The 19803-nt window shown below is 41.4% G+C and overlaps 1 long non-coding RNA gene across 1 annotated transcript in view; it reads left to right on the top strand.

Annotated features, from left to right (window-relative positions):
* LOC126336556 (uncharacterized) overlaps positions 1 to 18145 on the top strand; it is a 35645-nt gene extending 17500 nt beyond the window's left edge. Inside the window, exons 2-4 of the long non-coding RNA XR_007564977.1 lie at positions 17405 to 17518; positions 17599 to 17691; positions 17961 to 18145. This is a non-coding gene — a long non-coding RNA (uncharacterized LOC126336556). The remainder of the gene's footprint in view (positions 1 to 17404; positions 17519 to 17598; positions 17692 to 17960) is intronic.
* Positions 18146 to 19803: the final 1658 nt, after the last annotated feature.

Raw genomic sequence — 19803 nt, 5'->3', positions numbered from 1 at the left:
ACAACATGCCGAATGGACCATTCAGGATTGTCATCACATGCTTTTCACCGACGAGCGTCGCATATTCCTTCAACCAGACCATTGTTGGAGACGTGTTTGGAGGCAACTCAGGCTGAACGCCTGAGACACATTACCCAGCGAGTGCAGCATGGTGGAGGTTCAAAAATGGCTCTGAGCATTATGGGACTTAACATCTGAGGTCATCAGTCCCCTAGATCTTAGAACTACTTAAACCTAACTAACCTAAGGCCATCACACACGTAATTGCCCGAGGCAGGATTCGAACCTGCGACCATAGCAGTCGCGCGGTTTCAGACTGAAGCGCCTAGAACCGCTCGGCCACACCGGCCGGCGGTGGAGATTCCCTGCTGTTTTGGAGTGGCATTATGTGGGGCCGACGTAAGGCGCTGGTGGTCTTGGAAGGCACCGTAATGGCTGTACGATGCGTGAATTCCATCTTCCGACTGATAGTGCAACCATATCGGTAGCATATTTTCGAGGCCTTCGTCTTCGTAGACGACAATTCGCACCCCCATTGTGCACATCTTGTTAATGAATTCCCTCAGGATAACGACATCGCTCGACTAGAGTGGCCAGCATGTTCTCCAAACATGAACCCTAATGGATATGCCTGGGATAAATTGAAAAGGACTGTTTACAGACGTCGTGACCCACCAACCACTCTGAGGGATCAACACCGAATCGCCGTTGAGGAGTGGGACAATCTGGACCGACAGTACCTTGATGAACTTGTGGATAGTATACCACGACGAATACAGGCATGCATCAATGCAAGAGGACGTGCTACTGGGCATTAGAGGTGCCAGTCTGTACCGCAGTCTGGACCACCATCTCTGAAGGTCTCGCAGTATGGTGGTACAACAGGCAATGTGTCGTTTTCTTGAGCAACAGAAAGAGCAGAAATGATGTTTGTGTTTATCTCTATTCCAATTTTCTCTACAGGTTCCGGAACTCTCGGAACCGAGGTGATGCAAAACTTTTTTGATTTGTGTATAGACAAAGCAGCAGGAATAAGATTTACTTTGCATTCCATTTTGTTACTAGGGATAAAATAAGTGTTACTCGTTGATGACACTATACCTATTGACAGCAAAAAGTTCCCTTCCGTCCAAGGAATGGCTCAGCTACAAAGTTGTCACACACAGCTTTGCCTTCTTATTTGGTGCCGACTGCTACATTTTTATGTGTGCAAATAGGCGAGAATAAGATTTGCTTTGCATCTCCTCTTAATTGCAGAAGTAAATATTACAGCTTGATCACACTGTGCTTGTTGACAAACCAAAAGTTTCCTTCCTGCCAAGGGATAGCTCGGTTACAAAGTTGTCACACACATCTTTGCTTATTAATTTGGTGGCGAGTGCTGCACGTTTTTGTGGGCAAATAGGTGAGAATAAGATTTACTTTTGAGCCCCTCTTATTACTTGAAATAAAGTAAGTATTTCTACTTGACCATACTGTATCTACTGACAGCGAAAAGTTACCTTCCTTGCAAAGGTTGGGTTTGTTAAAGTTGTCGTAAAAAACTTTGTTATGTTATTTGGTGGACAGTGATACTTGTTGATGTATACAAATAAGCGAGAATAAGATTTACTTTGCATTTCCTCTTGTTAGTAGAAATAAAGTAAGTATTACTGCTTGCTCACACTGTGTCTATTGACAACGAGAAGTTTCCTTCCATAAAGGGTTTGGTCGGATACAATATTTCATACACAGCTTTGCTTTGTTATTTGGTTGCGTGTTCTACAAGTTTTTGTATGCAAAGAGGCGAGAATAAGATGTACCTTGCATTTCGTCTTGTTACTAGAGATGGGCAAGTTTCGTGCTTGATCGCACAGTGTCTACTGACGGCGAAAAAATTCTTACTTCCAAGAGTTGGGACGGTTACAAAGTTCTCAAACACAGAATTGCATTGTCATTTGGTGGCGAGTGCTTCATATTTATGTTTGCATGTAGGTGGTCTCGCGGTAGCGTTCCCGCTTCCCGGGTTCGATTCCCGGCGGGGTCAGGGATTTTTCCTGCCTCGAGATGACTGGCTGTTGCTGTGTCGTCTTCATCATCATCATTCATCCCCATTACGGTCGGAGGACGGCAATGGCAAACCACCTCCGCTAGGATCTTGCCTAGTAAGGCGGCGCAGGTCTCCCGCGTCGATCCCCTACGCTCTGTAAAGAAGTATGCGACTCATCATCATAGGAGAGAATAAGATTTACCTTGCATTTCCCTTTGTTACTAGAGATAACGTAAGTGATATGGCTTGATCTCACTGTGCGTAAAGCAACGAAAATTTTCCTTTTCTTCCAAAGGATGGCTCGGTTACGAAGTTGTCAAACGCAGCTTTTCTTTGGTATTTGGTGGCGAGTGCTAAATGTTTATGTATGCAAATAGGCGAGAATAAGGTTTACTTTGCATTTCCTCTTGTTACCAGAGATAAAGTAAGTATTACTGCTTGATCACACTGTGCCTATTAAAAACGAAAGGTTTCCTTCCTTCCAACGGATGGCTTTGTTACAAAGTCATCAGACACAGCTTTGCTTTGTTATTTGGTGGCGAGTGCTACATGTTTATGTATGCAAATAGGCGAGGTTAAGATTTACCATGTATTTTGTCTTGTTAGTAGAGATAGGGTAAGGATTACTGCCTGATCCGATTGTGCCTATTGACAACGAAAATTTCTTTCCTTCCAAGGGATGGCTGGGTTACAAAGTTGTCACAGACACTAGTGTTGGGCGCGCCACTAGTAACGGTTTCACTGAATGTTGTCTCTGCAGGACGTCTGCAGGGAGCCTCCTACGACTCCTAAAACCAACCGTCTCCCTTTGACTCCGCCTTCCCACCTTCACCTGTCACAATGGTCTGTGGGGGGCCTTGGGTCTTGCCTCTGTACCTGCACAGCTGGATTCTCAGCCAGGTCCCCTTGACCTGTCTCTCGGTGACAGGTGAAAGCTTCAGTAAGTTTTGTGACCTTACAATCTGTCTCACACAGCACGAGATAACTCTGTCATGAAGTTCAGTTTGAAATGTGCGACTGTGAGATATTTTCTTTAAGTTGCATTCTTTTTTAATGTTCTGAAACAAAACATTGATCGTACAGCAAAAGTGAATTCCAGATCCTTACTCATTTTTAACAGAATGTCATCATCCCCGTATTAAACAGTCTAGTTACCCCCAAAAGTTTTAAGTCAACAAATTACGTTTGTGTGCTACTACACATGTGTCTATCTGCTGGTTAAATGTGAAATTTCTATTATACATTTTAAGTTCAGAGTAGACTGCAGTCTTCAAGTAATCTATATTATCAGGCTCTATAGGCAATTGAACACACGCAAGAAGTGGCAAGGAGGATACAATGCCTAATCAACGTACAGGCAGTATCACCCAGCACTCTCTCGTCAAAATTGGCGTCCCACAAATTCTAAACATCTTGGCATACCGCAAGGCATTTTTAACAGCTGCCAGTAGACCGATTAACTCTTATTAACCTCAGCAGTTCGTACTGTATGCGCAAAACACAAAAACTCACGCCACATTCAAAGTTCTGTACTTCACATGTTGTATCGCTTCACCCACCTAAACCCAAAGACAAGGCTAGAAACTAAACATTTCTTACAAAGAAAATTTACTGTCTCACCACTATGTTGGAATTACACAGGACTTGGACTAAGAATCAAGACAATGTTCTGCTGCCGACCAGCATTTTTTCATAATTTCTGTTTCGAATTCCTCGTAAGTGATACATTGTCTTGTGACAGGTATCACTTTCGGTATAAAGTATAACCTTTCCTCTCGAGAGACTAGGCATAAATTATAATTTTCACTGGATTGGCCAGACCCATAAAAGAACAATCTTAAAGGAACTGTGGAGTGCATTGTTACCGTGTACAAACACTTATGAAAAAAAAAAAGGCCACATATTTCTTCAGCATGCGCCGATAATTATCTCTGATGATGACAGCGTTTCACTCTTGAACATTTATAAACCAGATCTTATGCTCACGCAGTATAATATTGTTGCACCAGGTGGGTTTGCGATGGGCAGACTTGAGTCTGCGCTCTTGAATACAAGGAGAGAGAATTTTGGTGGGTGCGTCTATCTCTGACGCTCTACGCAAGTAGCTACTCATGAGCCACCACAAACAAAGCCACACACCTTTCGGAAGCAGAGGTCATTTTCTTATCAACTTGGACGTATTCATCTAGATCAATTGAGATCAGCTTGAACGCCTTCGCATCACTCTTCTGAACATAAAGAAACGACCTTTTGTGCTTAGCTGTCATTTTTCTGATGAAAAGTTTGAGCAGTTATCGATGACTGTATGGATTGTCTAGATGCTGATTCCTCTGCAAGATCTAGTCAAGATACTGACAATAGAACTGGTAGTTTGTTCCTGCCAGTAATGGTGCTTTTATAATACGTAATCACGTCCTATTTTGTTGTGAGGCCCATCAGCATTTTTTCACAATTTCTGTATCGAATCCATTGAAAGTGGTACATTGTCTTCTGACAGATATCACTTTCGGTATAACCTTTCCTCTCGAATGACTAGGCATAAATAATAATTTTCACTAGATTGGTCAAGAGTTCGTCTAACTGTCTCTATATTGGGCTATCCAGGTGTTTGATGTTCAAGTTTCTGCCAGCGGAATAAGTGTTCAATTTACTCAGCGAGAAAAATGATTACCACGAAAGTCCTGTCCTGGTTCTGTAACTTCGAACTCAGTTCTTTCCTCCAAAGTCTAGGGTGTTCACCTCTTTTAAGTCTTTTTTGAAGTTCCTTAGCCTAGACCAGCCTTGTCACGTTGCTTTCTGTTGCCTTGAAAACTTCAACCCCCTTTGAATCAACGGATTTAGTTCCATCATCAACTTCTCCACGAATCGCTGCCATTCCTTCTCTAACAGTTTTCTGTCTGATGCAGCCTTTTCTCTCTCTGCTTCCACTTATCTTTCTCTTCTGCACTTTTTCTGGCTTCTATTTTTTTTCCAAAATTCAAACCGCTCTGTGGCACTGACGATTCAGTCTCGCAAATTTCACTACTTTCGTTAAATCCAATTGTTGCCTAGGTATCCTGGGTCTCAGGTAACGCAGCTGTGGAGGCCTCTCCCACAAAAAATTCCAATGGGGCTGTTCTGCTTCCATAGACTCCTGCCGGCCGGGGTGGCCGTGCGGTTCTCGGCGCTACAGTCCGGTCGCAGGTTCGAATCCTGCATCGGGCATGGATGTGTGTGATGTCCGTAGGTTAGTTAGGTTTAATTAGTTCTAAGTTCTAGGCAACTGATGACCTCAGAAGTTAAGTCGCGTAGTGCTCAGAGCCATTTGAACCATAGACTACTCTTTTTCTAAAACCTTTCTTGCCTTTCTCGAGTGCTCTGACTGGCTCTATCCAAGTGCATAAGAATTGAAATTAAAAACAACCACACAAAGTTTAAAATGAATAAACCAACATAGAGATAAAATAGATCTTCACACAAAATACATGAAGTAATTTCCACATTAGCATAATGACACATTCTTCTTGTTCTGTTTTCCCGAAGTACTCTCAGACCAACAGCTCCAATGAAATCTTTGTGATGAGACTATTTCGTCTATCTGCTCACGTTGAATACTAAGTGAACTACAGCATCATATATGGGAGTTTATAGGAAAAAGAACATGGACGTCATAACACTTGACCTTTTTTTTTACATAGAGTCAGGTATACATACATACTCAAATAAGAATTCACTTCTATGCCTAAATCAGGTGTTGTAAATGCATACATAATTCCACATACTGAGCTGCAACATACAGCAAAATATTGGGCCACATCTTCTTTTGTGGGATTAGTAGTTTGTAGTAACAGTTCTAGTAATTTACTGATGCATGCTGTATGACATAAGTGCTATGTATTAAATTGTTGTAGGTCTGTTCCTGCATCTGAATCGATTCTGCTGCATTAAAAGTCGCCTGCACAGATCTTGTGATCGCCCAGTACCACTGGAGGTGTCTGAGTATTTCGAATAAACATGCCGGCAATCACGACTCATTATCAGACAGCTGTCACCACTCTGTAGGTGCCACAATAAAGAGAGTTTTCGAAAATTATTGCATCTGTCTTAATTCACGATGAGACAGCATTCCTATGCTGACAGTTTTACCGTGACTGGAATTTATGTTGGAAGACATGTCAGAAATGATATGTACTCCTGTTGATATCTCTTCAGCACAGTATGGTCCACTATGTCACCTGGAAATAGAAATGAAACAAGTTAAACCATGCACACACAATACATTATTCACACACCTATATGCAGGAGCACTAATGGTACTTGAAGAATGTCGACTCTTTAGCTGCAGCTTGGCGCTCCATGCTGGAGATGTTAGCTCATCGATTACGCTAAGCTAATGAAATTAGTATATGTAGATATTGCAATGCGTTGTTGATAACTTAGTGAAAATTTAAAAAAGTGTGTAGTCGGTGCATTACAGTTATCTGCAGTGAACCTAATGTCAAAATCTTTGCTAAGACAGATCTGCTATTTAAATTTATAAGGAAAGAATCTGCAACCACAATTCTACGTGGAACCTATGATAATTACTACAGCTACGACTAACCTGGCTGCACCACAAAGACTGCACATCTTTATTCACCTGCTAGCTGTATGATGATTTAATAGGAAAGCATCTTCATGCTTCTTTATTCGCTGACTGAGTTCTACCACTTTTAAATTATTCTCTTGTTACCATGTTGGAAGCTTTGCGGCGTTTGGAGTAACTTGAAAGTATCTCTTCAGATTCCTGACAGTGACTCTGCTATAAATAGCCCTGCAAGTCCATAGAGGACTGAGTGCTTTCTGCCTCAGGGGGAAACTTGTGAAGGGGTGGCCCTAGCCACACGGCATATCCCTAAAAGTACTGTAGCTATGTACAGCAGACTAGACACTACTGGTAGGGTGAAAAATACGTTCACATATCCTGGAAATAGCCCAGCAGTTCCAGACAGGCTATAAACAGTGGCCCTTCTAAGAGTATTTTCGAACTGCAATGTATTACTGGTATCAACTTGTCTGGGAGAAAACTGCAGGCTCAGACTGACATGTACAAAACACGTTTGTCTAAGGACTTGAGTAACAGACAGGCTTGGACATGTAGGAGAAGCAAACGTCCTTTGTCCTGGCTATGAACAGCAACCCATGCATGTTTGGACATGCCTGGGGAAAAACCATCTTTCGTCCCAGTTAGGAACAGAATGCAACAGGTCTGGTTCTGCAGTGTCAGGCAGCTTGACAGTGAGCGATGGCTATATGGTGCACATGCATATGGCCTGGTCTCAGTGAGTGGAGTAAGTGAAAGTGGTAGCACGGGGACAGTGTGAGTGAGGGGATGGATGGGGGAAAGCAGCTCAGTTTCCATTGGTGTGACGTTTGTTGCATTTTTGCAATGGCTCGCAGAAGTGAAGGCACTGCTGGAATTGGCAGGCATGCCAGACTGCAGATGACAGGATATCTCAATAGTGCTACTGCAGCACATATGTGTGTATAGCTTAATAATGCTTGCACCAGTGGTATGTGCACAGTATAGGAGTTGCCAGTGACTTGCATTCCAATTTGGTCCCTCACGGCTCTGTGCCGCACGCAGCTGGCTGATGGCAGTGGCTCCATCCAACACACAGGCAGTGGGTGGTGCGCACTTTGAGGTGTGCATTAATCTGTGACCACAGAGGCTTCTAGATGGGAGCAACAGTGAGGACAGTGTGGGGCAGCAGTAGCATGCACAGACTCCTCCCACTGAGGTGTTTGTTAAAATAGATACAGAAACACTCTTATCCTGTACTAGCTATTGTTTAAGCATAGTATAATTGTACCTTAAGTTAGGGTAAGTCATTGCAACATCATAGGAAAAAGCTGTGATTCTTGTTTTAAACATTGGATTCTGCATTGCATTTACAACTGCATCATTGAGATGAGAAATCTGACAATAATGACAGGCATAGATGACCCTGCAGGTCCCTACAGATCTGAGTGAATTGTGGCTTTCTGTCTGAACTGGTAAAACATATTAAGTAGTTTTTCATGTCACTGCATGTAGGACAACTATAAGTAGCAGACTAATCCAGACTGGTTGCTGCCTGTAGGTGGAAAATATGTTTCTGTTTCCTAAGTGGGTTCTTGGAAAAAGCCAGTAGTTTTAGACAGGTGATGGGAAAAAACATCCTTTGTCCCAGATATGAGTTGCATGGAGACTTGGATATGCATGGAAAAAAACATCTTTTATCGCAGCTGAGAGAATGCCCTATGTCCCAGAACTGGCACAGAGGGAGAGTGTTGGCACAAGGAGACAACACCCTTTGTTCCACAATTGTATTTTTGGTTTCTTTTAGAAGCTAGCAGTCAGAACAGCATAGTGAAGCACCTCCTGTCCCCTCCTGGGTGTGAGTGACCAATAGCTAGTGCTGTGCTTTAAGAGCTTGTGTTCTGTACAAATTACCTGTTGTACATAATCTAGGTCTGAAGTAAAGTACAGATTGAACCATTATTGGTCACAGACTTCTTCCTGTTTGCATTACATTCCACTCACTGTGCACTATAGTTTTAATCGAGTCCAACCTGGTGAACTGTTGGTCTGTCTGCTTGTGAGAAGGTGACTGTTCTTATGTCTCTGCTATTGTGCGCAGATGGTGTGTGCTTCAGGAATGCATGTGTTTTCAAAATCGTTTTTTCTGGCTCAAAAGCCAAATACATTCAGGCGTTGATGGTATCCATAAATCTCATAAAAGCGTATGTTTGTGTGTATGTTCCACATCTCCTCCTAAACCATTGGATTGATTTCAACCAAACTTGGTACACACATCGCTTCTGTCAGGCAACAATTGCTATATGTGTAAGAACGATCTGTTAAGAAGATATTAGGTTATAAACAATGTGATGCGTGAAAACTGCCACATCATATATGATTTTTAAATGTCCTGCTTCTTTGCTACTAACTCTATTCATAATATATTTCGCTGACAGTATCCACATATACTGCTGAATGTAGCTACTCAACTATATCATTGTTCAACGTGTAGTTCAAGAGATATGATGGCATAAACACTGATATAAGTGAAAAATTCCTGATCATGCCCGAAGTTTTCGCACATTTAGTCTTTACTAATTGGAGACCCATACAGTGGAGTCAGCTTAAGAATATCCCTGACATCTGATGGCGCTTTTGACAGCTTTCTACAGCGCAGCACAAATGCTGTGGAGCACAAATAGATGTAAGAAAAAAAGTAAAACAAAATAGCGGTCCGTAGAGCTATAAGAAGGCGTTGCCACAGAGACGTTTAGAAAACCGCCTTGTAGACAAGTGAAACAGCTGCACTCAATGTACAGAGATTATATGGTATCGTGTTTCACAATTTGTACATTATGCAGATTTCTGTGTATAACTGTTTCATAATTTCAAAGGTATTTTCACGAATACATGGAAATGAAATTTTTTCGATACTTCACTACAAACACAGTTCATTTGTTGTTTTCGTTCCTACTACAAAATGGTCAAAACGAATACCTAAGCAATGTCAGATTTGTCTGCTGGTTATGTATAAAACTTCCAGCCACAGTGACGATGTCCCACCACCCAAAGGAGTAAAACCTAATACAATATTATTATTCGATGATGTCACAGTGGAAAATCAAATTCAAGTACGAAAATAGTTTTGTTCTAGCTGTACAAGATATGTTGATATCGTATACCTAAGTCAGACATACTGTAGGATCCTCAACTGATATGAGAAAATGTAGTCCTTATTACATCCTTCAAACAGGATAAAATGAATTTAAAGCACTTTTCAAAGTATATGTAGGAACCAACATGATATTCAATGAATTCACAACTTCATGCAGAGATAGCCAGAAACATTCATAGTTATCGATAAAATGAGGCAGTTCAGTGATGGTCGATACTGGTGGTACTTTTAGGAGGTTTTTAAAAGGTGATGGCATGTATATATTATGGACAAGTTCGAGTGCACGTCTTTCCATAACCAGCCTGAAAGTATAAATAGAACATTCATCTATATGTTAATGTTACAATTCAGATGCTCGGCGATAGTACAAAATGTCATAGCATTAAACTTAAACTACTCAACAAAAGTATCAAGGAATTACAGACTTATTCTTAGACCATACTGGTATTAATCAACTAGTAAACTGCAAAGGTGGATGTAACTGAAAGGAAGAAAACAAAGAAGGTAAAAGAGGGAAAGCAATGGTATATATAAGTTATCTATGGTTCCAAAGTCGGTTTAGTATACAAAATGACGTCTACAAAAAATAAAGTCATTGAAGCGCATAATAAATTTCTAGAGAAACTGTGATTCTTGAAGTTAGGACATTTGCAAAACGACCAGTCACTCAGAGACATGTTTAGGTCTGTCACAGAATATGTTGAATGACTCTCGAGGGTTAAAGAAGAAGTATTATTATTTGTAGTAGTAGTAGAAGAAGAAGACATTACAGTGATAATTAGATAGAATGTAAGGAGTAAGCAGGGAAAACCGTAAGTGCTAGGAACTCAACCTATAAATTTAACCAAGAATAGAACAGAGATCGATGATAGAGTTTTTGAAAGAACATGAGATTTAATGAACGTAACATTCTTAAAAACTGTTAAACTCGACAGCAGTTCTCCAAAAGATTTTTAAATGTATGGTCAGATATTACATACGACAGAAGTATATCAAAAAGTCCATGAAGCAGCAGCTAAATGTCCCAAGTGTTGGAAATACAAAGACTTTATTAAATCTGCATTAGTGGGTGTATCTGACAGTGACATTATTGACATTCAGAAAAATAAAATTTACAACTGATCATCCCAGTACATATATTACGACAACCCCAACAAAATACCTGAATGATTATGCCTGTTCACAGCATTGGCTGGAGCAGGGAATAGAGTTTATTTGAATGAAATGACTTCACTGATTTCAGAGCTTCGAGAAAAACCTATCATTAGATAATTGTGGAAAAAGTTGTTCAGTAGCTTTATAAACCAGAAAACAAGACATTCCCATGTAAGCAGGTTATAATTCTAGTTTGGGACGAATCAGGGTAGGCATATCTTGTAGATAGGAGACAATATTTAGTGGAGAATAAGGATTTCGAATATATTTAAATGGATATTAATTCCTACTTGAAATACGCTTGGGCTTTACCATTGAAAACAAAGCCAGGGAAGGCAGCTGCAGAGGTATTTGAACAGCAGCTACAGACAACACCAACCACATTCCAGACAGTCTTTAAACTGATCATGGTGGTGAGTTCTATAATAGGTATTATGAGATGTTAATGGAACAGTATGGAATACACCGGATTTTCTGTCAAGTGAGATCAAGTATCATGGAGTCTCTGAACTGAATGATAAAAGTGCAGATGTGGATACATTTTAACCTTTATGGTTCTTATAAATGGACTGGTAGCCTCCCTTGAATAATTGTCATGTAAAACGAGACTGTCCACTATGCAAAGAAATGCAATCAGTTGACATTTTGATTATGAGCTCCCAAATACCGTTCAAATTCTCATTAAAATGTTAGGTCAGTGCAAAAAGAAAATCAATGCAGGTGAGTTACTACATATTTAAAAAATACAAGACAGTAATTGAGAAATTGTACCAACCAAACAAATCAGCGAGGTTATTTCCAGTTTCCAAAGTGCAACAAGGAGCCCTAGAACTTACTTCTCAAAGGACAGCAGTGGTAGTCAAATTACCGGTAGCTTTTACGTGGAAGAGTTGGAGAGAAGCTCTGAACCAGACGTATTCCTCTTACAACATGTTATGAGGCAACGTAGGAAGAAGACTGTCCTTCATCACACAACAGTTGGGTGTATGCCAATGATTTGCTGTATAATAAGGTGCGCAAACGTCAAACAATGCAGTAGTATAACATACATGATAGGAAGCACATTTCAGAGGTAGTAGTATTATTGACAAGTTACCGACAGTGCTTCACATCTCTACATATAATTACTGTGAATCAGGAACCAAGCTGGAGAAACGAATAGTGCATGGTGAGAAGAAAATTAATCTTTTAGATGAGGTGTACTATGAGAGATTGCAGAATAAGGAATCTCTGATCTGTCCAAAGGAATTTAACAAGTCATTGACACTATAAACTGCTCCAAGCTGAACAAGAGTGTGAAGAGCGGTCGTATTGGGTTCAAGACCTCTTGAAACTTCCTAACAGGTACAGCAGTAGTCACATTAGTAATACACACTTGCATCATCAACCACAGCCCGAATGCCAGAATTGTGCAGAGACTTGTGTAAAATAGGTGGGCGTGTGCAGAAATGTAATGCCAACAAACAATTTATGTGAAAATTCTTAAAATTTTTAAATAAAACAATATATTCTACATATTTATTCTTTATGTCTATGTATTTGCAGCCCTCTGCTGCTGTAGTGGTCTGAATTTTAGCATGTAATATGGCAGTGTGTAATGTACCTATGTTGGTGCATGAGAAACAATATGCTGTAATTGAGTTTCGAATTCGAAGAGTTTGTCTGTGCATGGAGCACTCTTTCCTTTAGCATGACAATGCCAGATTGCACACAATTGCTGTGACATCTGCAACAATCTGACTACATGGGTTCACTGTGATCAAGCATCCTCCGTACAGCCCCACTTGGCCCCAGTGGAGTTTCATCCGTTTAGAAAACTTAAAGAGCATGTTTGACGACTCACTGACGGAGTGATGAAGCGGTACAAGCAAAGGTGAGGTTGTCACCCCTCAACAAAGTTAAACATTTTACAGTGATGGTATCAACAAACTGGTCTCTCATTGGGAGAAATTTGTTAATTACTGGGGTGATTATATTGAGAAAGAATTACGTAAATATGAAGAATAAAGATGTAGGATGATAATGCCGTTTATTTTATTTGAAAAGCTTCAAAATAGGTGTAGCATAACAACCGAACCATTCTCCAAAGACAACTCAAACTGCAAACATGTGTATGGCTCCCTTGATGAACATGGACAGTCATATTTAAAGACATCATATTTATCATCTTCCTTACCTTATGGCGAGTTACCACATCATTTTCTACAACAGCCCCTACAAGTAAACATTTCAGAGACATCAAATGCAGAAAAATGTGTAAAAGCACATTGTGTTTTAGTTGAAATTATCATGATAACAACTGGAATGAAGTCAGGATGACCTTTGAAGATACGATGACATTACTTCACAATTTCCATAATAGTGACTCAGTTCTTTATGTGAGAGGTAGTGAGAAATCTTTATGGATACACGATAGTTAAAGAATGCCACTGTTTGAGATCTAGTAATAGATGAAAGTCCGCCTCTCCATTGGCATTGGCTGATGAAGTCTAATAATTGTTTTGCTTATGTGTTAGTTAATGCAAAGCTACTATTTCATTGGGTTACAAAAAATAATTTTAAAATTGCCTCTCATGTCTTGCTATTTCAAAAATGCACGCTGCAGCACTCCTTAACATCCAACACTCAGGAGCTGCAGAAACACACGTCCACCCACAGTGGAAGCTGTGCTGTTACTGACTTAAATCTCCCCATACTGCCACTTCCTTGGCTGCACCTACATAAGACAGTCCAACAGGTTAGAATTCATTCTGTTTGTAGCATTTGTGTATGACGATTGTGTCAGCTGTATCATCATCATGAAGAAGTCCAGCAGCATCTACATCTACATCCACACTCCGCAAGCCACCTGACGGTGTGTGGCAGAGGGTACCCTGAGTACCTCTATCGGTTCTCCCTTCTATTCCAGTCTCGTATTGTTTGTGGAAAGAAGGATTGTCTGTATGCTTCTGTGTGGGCTCTAATCTCTCTGATTTTATCCTCATGATCTCTTCGCAAGATATACGTAGGAGGGAGCACTGCTTGACTCTTCGGTGAAGCTATGATCTCGAAACTTTAACAAAAGCCCGTACCGAGCTACTGAGCATCTCTCCTGCAGAGTATTCCACTAGAGGTTATCTATCATCTCCGTATCGCTTTCGCGATTACTAAATGACTCTGTAACGAAGCGCGCTGCTCTCCGTTGGATCTTCTCTACCTCTTCTATCAACCCTATCTGGTGCGGATTCCACACTGCTGAGCAGTATTCAAGCAGTGGGCGAACAAGCGTACTGTAACCTACTTCTTTTCTTTTCAGATTGCATTTCCTTAGGATTCTTTCAATGAATCTCAGTCTGGCATCTGCTTTAAAGTTGATCATTCCGTTTTAAATCAGTCCTAATGCGTAGTCCCAGATAATTTATGGAATTATCTGCTTCCAGTTGCTGACCTGCTATTTTGTAGCTAAATGATAAGGGTTCTATCTTTCTATGTATTCGCAGCACATTACACTTGTCTACATTGAGATTCAATTGTCATTCCCTGCACCATAGGTCAATTCGCTGCAGATCCTCCTGCATTTCAGTACAATTTTCCATTGTTACAACCTCTCGATACACCACAGCACCATCTGCAAAAAGCCTTAGTGAACTTCGGATTTCATCCACCAGGGCATTTATGTACATTGACAACAGCAACGGTCCCATGACACTCCCCTGCGGCACACCTGAAATCACTCTTACTTCGGAAGACTTCTCTCCATTGAGAATGACATGCTGCGTACTGTTATCTATGAACTCCTCAATCCAATCACACAATTGGCCTGATAGTTCATATGCTCTTACTTTGTTCATTAAACGAATGTGGGGAACTGTATCGAACGCCTTGCGGAAGTCAAGAAACACGGCATCTACCTGTGAACCCGTGTCTAAGGCCCTCTGAGTCTCGTGGACGAATAGCGCGAGCTGGGTTTCACACGACTGTCTTTTTCGAAACCCATTCTGATTCCTACAGAGTAGATTTCTAGTCTCCAAGAAAGCCATTATACTCGAACATAATACGTGTTCCAAAATTCTACAAATGATCGACGTTAGAGATATAGGTCTATAGTTCTGCACATATGTTCGACGTCCCTTCTTGAAAACGGGGATGACCTGTGCTCTTTTCCAATCCTTTGGAACGCTACGCTCTTCTAGAGACCTACGGTACACCGCTACAAGAAGGGGGGCAAGTTCCTTCGCGTACTCTGTGTAAAATAGAACTGGTATCCCATCAGGTCCAGCGGCCTTTCCTCTTTTGAGCGATTTTAATTGTTTCTCTATCCCTCTGTCGTCTATTTCGATATCTATCATTTTGTCATATGTGCGACAATCTAGAGAAGGAACAACAGTGCAGTCTTCCTCTGTGAAACAGCTTTGGAAAAAGACATTTAGTATTTCGGCCTTTAGTCTGTCATCCTCTGTTTCAGTATCATTTTGGTCACAGAGTGTCTGGGCATTTTGTTTTGACCCACCTACCGCTTTGACATAAGACCAGAATTTCTTAGGATTTTCTGCCAAGTCAGTACATAGAACTTTACTTTCGAATTCATTGAACGCCTCTCGCACAGCCCTCCTCACACTACATTTCACTTAGCGTAATTTTTGTTTGTCTGCAAGGCTTTGGCTATGTTTATGTTTGCTGTGAAGTTCCCTTTTCTTCCGCAGCAGTTTTTTAACTCGGTTGTTGTACCACGGTGGCTCTTTTCCATCTCTTACGATCTTGCTTGACACACATTGATCTAACGCATATTGTACTATGGTTTTGAACTTTCTCCACTGATCCTCAACGCTATCTGTACTTGAGACCAATTTTTTGTGTTGAGCCGTCAGGTACTCTGTAATCTGCTTTTTGTCACTTTTGCTAAACAGAAAAATCTTCCTACCTTTTTTAATATTTCTACACTCCTGGAAATGGAAAAAAGAACACATTGACACCGGTGTGTCAGACCCACCATACTTGCTCCGGACACTGCGAGAGGGCTGTACAAGCAATGATCACACGCACGGCACAGCGGACACACCAGGAACCGCGGTGTTGGCCGTCGAATGGCGCTAGCTGCGCAGCATTTGTGCACCGCCACCGTCAGTGTCAGCCAGTTTGCCGTGGCATACGGAGCTCCATCGTAGTCTTTAACACTGGTAGCATGCCGCGACAGCGTGGACGTGAACCGTATGTGCAGTTGACGGACTTTGAGCGAGGGCGTATAGTGGGCATGCGGGAGGCCGGGTGGACGTACCGCCGAATTGCTCAACACGTGGGGCGTGAGGTCTCCACAGTACATCGATGTTGTCGACAGTGGTCGGCGGAAGGTGCACGTGCCCGTCGACCTGGGACCGCACCGCAGCGACGCACGGATGCACGCCAAGACCGTAGGATCCTATGCAGTGCCGTAAGGGACAGCACCGCCACTTCCCAGCAAATTAGGGACACTGTTGCTCCTGGGGTATCGGCGAGGACCATTCGCAACCGTCTCCATGAAGCTGGGCTACGGTCCCGCACACCGTTAGGCCGTCTTCCGCTCACGCCCCAACATCGTGCAGCCCGGCAAGGGAACTTGCTGTTCCAACAGGACAATGCAATTCCGCATGTATCTCGTGCCACCCAACGTGCTCTAGAAGGTGTAAGTCAACTACCCTGGCCAGCAAGATCTCCGGATCTGTCCCCCATTGAGCATGTTTGGGACTGGATGAAGCGTCGTCTCACGCGGTCTGCACGTCCAGCACGAACGCTGGTCCAACTGAGGCTCCAGGTGGAAATGGCATGGCAAGCCGTTCCACAGGACTACATCCAGCATCTCTACGATCGTCTCCATGGGAGAATAGCAGCCTGCATTGCTGCGAAAGGTGGATATACACTGTACTAGTGCCGACATTGTGCATGCTCTGTTGCCTGTGTCTATGTGGCTGTGGTTCTGTCAGTGTGATCATGTGATGTATCTGACCCCAGGAATGTGTCAATGAAGTTTCCCCTTCCTGGGACAAAGAATTCACGGTGTTCTTATTTCAATTTCCAGGAGTGTATTTACGGCTGAAATCATCGATGCCGTAACCGCTTTATGATCGCTGATTCCCTGTTCTGCGTTAACTGTTTCAAATAGTTCGGGTCTGTTTGTCACCAGAAGGTCTAATATGTTATAGCCATGAGTCGGTTCTCTGTTTAACTGCTCAAGGTAGTTTTCAGATAAAGCACTTTAAAAAAATTCACTGGATTCTTTGTCCCTGCCACCCGTTATGAACGTTTGAGTCTCGCAGTCTATATACGGCAAATTAAAATCTCCACCCAGAACTATAACATGGTGGGGCAACGGCAGCAACGGCAGTGTTAGCAGTAAACATCCATGGTTTGACCTCTCCTAGGTTGATGATGGTATGTCGTCAGTCCTCTTCTATGAAGATACTTTTGTGGTTTTAAAGTAGCGTTGCAGTCGTTAAGGATTTTGCTTGTGTGTACCAGTTATTTTCTGTGTGTGCTTGTTTTCAGTTCTTATAGATTGTTGTTGTTTTAGGATTGATAAATGACGAAAATGTGAGGGCAACCTCTATAGATGTAAGAACACCATCTCAGGAGCATGATGACGTGGCTGGTCTAACCAAACTGTTCGAGGATTCTGATGATAATGGTACGTGCCTCTCTATACATTTAGGTTCGTATGTATTTTTTGCATGTTTTATTTATTCGGTGTCATTGTTGTTGCACCAGGAGCTATTAATGTCAGTGTTGCGATACTCCCTTCTCAGCTTCGCTTGCATCTGAGAGCTGGCATCCAAACACCAATAGGTGCACCATCTTAGGGTGAGTATCTACTATATGCAAGTTTGTATTAGTGTCTTTTCGAATTTTTTCTAATCAGTGTCGTTCTTGTTTTCAAATAGGTTAATGTCAGTGTCATGGCACCCATGCTTTTCTCATAACCGTTAGTACCGGAGGACTGGTACCCAGACATTAACAGACGCATAGAAATGTTTGCTACAACATCTCAATGAAGAATCATATATATATGTCTGTGTCATTGTCTATATTTTTAACATTTTCGCTTAACCCTGTCATTCTTGCTGTTTCAGGATCCATTAATGTTAATTTTCTGACATGCACGTCGTTCTTCACTTGGCCAGCATGTGAGGGCTCTTGTCTAAACATTAGCGTCATAGGACACTTATGATGATGATAATGAAGATGCTGATGATTCGTGTGTCACACAGTTTCTATACAATTATCTGTCTGTTTCTTATTTAAGTATACATGTATGTATAATATTTCGATCCTTATAGACAGTTTTTCTACCTTTTAAGAAATGATTGCTGAAATGGAGCCACTATTACCTGCAGCAAAATGAAGCATATGCTGGCAGCCCTGGTGCAGACCGCACATGCTTGAATGTTGGGCTCGTTAAGATAACCAGTTAATTCTGTATAAATATCAATTAAGCTAAAATTACACCGTAAGGAAGACAGTTAGAGATTATTTCTTCTGAACTATTAAAGGTTTAACTTCTTTCAACGCACTTCTCGAAAAGACAAAAAAAGGGAAAATATTCCAAGGGCCAATTTCCATGTACTTTTCACGTATGTGTTCACACAAATTTAAGACCTTTGCGACACTATTAAGTGAAGAATAACGGTTGGTTTCATTACATGTATCCTTACTAGTGGCGTATCTACGTGGAGAATTAAAGGTTTTAAGTTCTATCTTTCATTTCTTTTCAAAGCGCATAAAGTCCATATCGCGCATCGCGACGTTAGGCCTAACTTTTCGGGTATACAAGTTTTGAGTCTGAACGTTATTTTAAGAGCATTATGCTGCTACATTAATAGTGTACACATATATTAGTGTTATCCATAACTTTAGTGACTCCGGTGATCTGTAGTTAATAGCATATTATTGTTATTGTCTAGACAAACTTACCAAAAAGATTTTGCGCAATGATGAACGAGAAGTGTCTGAACTGCCATAGGAACGTTATTTACGGAGTTCTGTGCAGTTGTGGTGGGAGATGGCTACACTGGGGGGAATGTAGTGGCTTGAAAATTGGGGAAGGAAATGGCTCTCTTTCGTGGTGTTGCAATGTATGTTCAGGGAAATGGAAAACAGCTTAAAAAGGAGGCAAGATTAGAACCCTTGAGGTTGAAATGGATAATGCTAGGGAGGAACTAATGAAGTTAAGGAGGAAGAAGGATGAAGGCAAGTTGAAAGTGGTGGCAATGTACAGCGGCCACAGAAAGAGAACAGTCTATGTTAGCCAAGTGACAGACGATGCAGTATCATTGTGCAAGGGTTTTGTAAAGCAGGGCCATGTTGTGATAGTGGATGGAGCAGGAAACAGTATTGATAGGGATCAGGGCTACAAAATTGAACGTGTACTGGTAAAAATAGCATCTGCAGCGAACCATTCAAATGTTGGCATTTGGTATGATCAGGCACAATTGAACAGCTCTGTCAGGATGGTCAACATGAAGTTAGATCAGCTACTTTGGGCAGCTACTTTGTCAGGTATGGGATTGGTTTCTATTGATACTATTGGTAAGTGGCACTTCACAAGGCGTGGTCTGCAACTCAAAAGGAAAGGGAAGGGTAAACTGGCAGGAACAATAGAAAAATGTTTAAGGGAGAGCACTGAAACTCATGAGAGTACCTCTTTTTTAGGCTATGATCAGTGTCCAATCATTTAGCATGGAATGAAATTAAGCTTAATGAGAAGCTCAGACAGGCAGGTACTAGAGATGCTAAAATACAACAAAATTCCCATAAAAGGACAGTGAAAGCTAAGGTTAGTATACCAGAAGATTCTCATAAAAGCACAGTGAAAAATAATATTTTTTATATAATTGGATAAAAAAACAAAGTAGATGACCTTCATCTTCGTTTAGAAGATTTAGAAACTGAGGGTGATATAGATGTACTATGCCT

The sequence above is a fragment of the Schistocerca gregaria genome, chromosome 1 (genome assembly GCF_023897955.1).
Source record: "Schistocerca gregaria isolate iqSchGreg1 chromosome 1, iqSchGreg1.2, whole genome shotgun sequence".
NCBI classification, from domain to species: Eukaryota; Metazoa; Arthropoda; class Insecta; order Orthoptera; family Acrididae; genus Schistocerca; species Schistocerca gregaria.
The sequence above is the reverse complement of the archived record's forward strand: the minus strand, read 5'-3'. Positions and strand labels throughout refer to the sequence as shown.